At 48.3% G+C, this 1947-nt stretch overlaps 1 protein-coding gene across 1 annotated transcript in view; it reads right to left on the bottom strand.

The window, feature by feature from the left end:
* Positions 1-1889, bottom strand: part of MICU1 (mitochondrial calcium uptake 1) — a 175389-nt gene extending 173500 nt beyond the window's left edge. The window contains exon 1 of the mRNA XM_005864687.2: positions 1745-1889. The gene's annotated coding sequence lies outside the window, so the exon portion shown is untranslated. The remainder of the gene's footprint in view (positions 1-1744) is intronic.
* Positions 1890-1947: the final 58 nt, after the last annotated feature.

The following is a 1947-nucleotide window of genomic DNA, read 5'->3' as shown; positions in this document are numbered from 1 at the left end:
GGGGGAGGCATCTATAATACTTGCAACAATAAAGATAATTTTTTAAAGGAGAGGTAAAACTAAAGATTAAGAGTGGCCACAGTAGTTTTAATAACTATCAATTACTTTAGTCCCATAATGTTAAATAATATAAAGTCTGGAGGGTCAATTAAATCTTTCCGTTATAATTATTTTGCATAATATTGCATTATGGGAGACATTACATACTATTGTTTTATTCTTAAATATTATAGGAAAGTTGGTGTCAACAGAACCCCTTGAAAATGTAAAAAGTGTACTTACTAAATATAGTAAATATTCTATAGATTATAAAGACAGCAATACACACTGTTGTCCTCTTGCTTATTAGTTTTTATTAATAACTAATTATTTCTCTTTCTCCCAAGGCATACAACCCACTCCTGAACCTATGCTTATTGCCAGAATTACTCTGTGTGTTACAATCCTCAGTAATTAAGGACACTTAGAAGGTGTTGATGACACTTTCTTGCCATAATTAGGTAGCCAGAGTGATGTGCATAAGTGGAAGAGGAAATCAGGGACCTAAGAAGGGTGACAACAGAGAGCAGCTGGAGGCCAGAACCACCTTCCCTCACACAAGAGGTAGAAGGTTCCACAAAGTTCCTGAGATAAGGTGATAACAAACAAGCTCACTTCCTTGTCCAACACCAGAAAGACAGCAGGTTGGTCATCCTGGTCAACATCTATGTTTTAAGATGCTGACATTTCACTAACTTGCCATATGGTTTCCATGAAATCTAGAGCCTCCTACTGCTGTCAACTCAAAACCGCTTCACTTGACCTGCAAACTCCTTTCTTCTACTAAAATCGCTTGCACACATGGCCCACAGGGGTGCTTTCACATAGACAAAGGTAACCCAAGAACCCACCCCAAAACACTGTGATAGACACCCCTATTTATAACATAATAGTAAGAAAATGGGTCTTTCCAGGTACCACCGGGAGAATAAAACAGCTCACTCTAGTCCCTTAGCTATAAAATGGTTATTCTGCTAATATTTCTAATACCTACAATATATTTTAGGCACCTGAAAGAGAAGGTAAAGAACCCGTAAACACTAAGATCACAGAGACAGCAACTTAACGGTCCGTTTTTAACTCTTCTGCCAGCGTTCCCACAGAGTCCACGCCGCCTGGCTCACTCGCGCAGCCTCGCGCGGTGGGTGCGGACAGGGTGGAGAGGGCGAGAGCGGGAAGCCACTGGAAACATAAACACTGAACCGTCCCCGAAGCCTGCGCTTTGTTTTGCCCCTTCGGGTCCCCACTGACTTTCCACTTGTTTCGTTTCAACGGCTGATCCTTCTCCCCATCGGAGATCTAACTGTAAACTCCCCCCGCCTTCCAACCACACCCACAAATACCCGAGGAACCTATCGAATCTGCCTGTGCCTCCAGGCGCCCGCGGGGAGACGGACGCCGGCGCCCAAGTGAACCCGGCGGCACCCGGAGAACTTCTCCCGGGACAGAGGGAGGGGCGGCTGAAGTCAAGAAAAGCGGGCGACGCGCAGCAGGAAAGACGAAGGACTCCTCTCCAGCCCCCGAACGAACAGGCGCCTCGGGGAGAGACAGCGACCCCCGCCCGATCTGAGAAGCCGCCTGAGCCCAGAGCGGACAAACGGCCGGCCCAGGAGATCAGGTCGCTAACGCCGTCTTGCACCCCCTTCCATTTTGCCTGCCATAAAGAATGTCTGTCTCCTCACCCCCTTCAGAGTTCAGCACTCACCCGTCCCCGCTGAAGCGCCAGTTGCTTCTGCGTCAAGTCCTCCCACCTCAGAAAACCATAGAGACGAAGAGGCAGCCGAGACCAGCCTCCATCACCGCCCACCTCCAGGTGACTCCTCTAGCCGCTGGGCCTGTCGGGATAGTGGCGAAATGCGTGTGGGCGGGGCACGGAGGAAAGGGGTGGGGAGGCGAGGGACACGGAAA

The sequence above is a fragment of the Myotis brandtii genome, unplaced genomic scaffold, assembly GCF_000412655.1.
Source record: "Myotis brandtii unplaced genomic scaffold, ASM41265v1 scaffold190, whole genome shotgun sequence".
NCBI classification, from domain to species: domain Eukaryota; kingdom Metazoa; phylum Chordata; class Mammalia; order Chiroptera; family Vespertilionidae; genus Myotis; species Myotis brandtii.
Note: the sequence above shows the minus strand (reverse complement) of the source record. Positions and strands in the feature narration are given on the sequence as shown.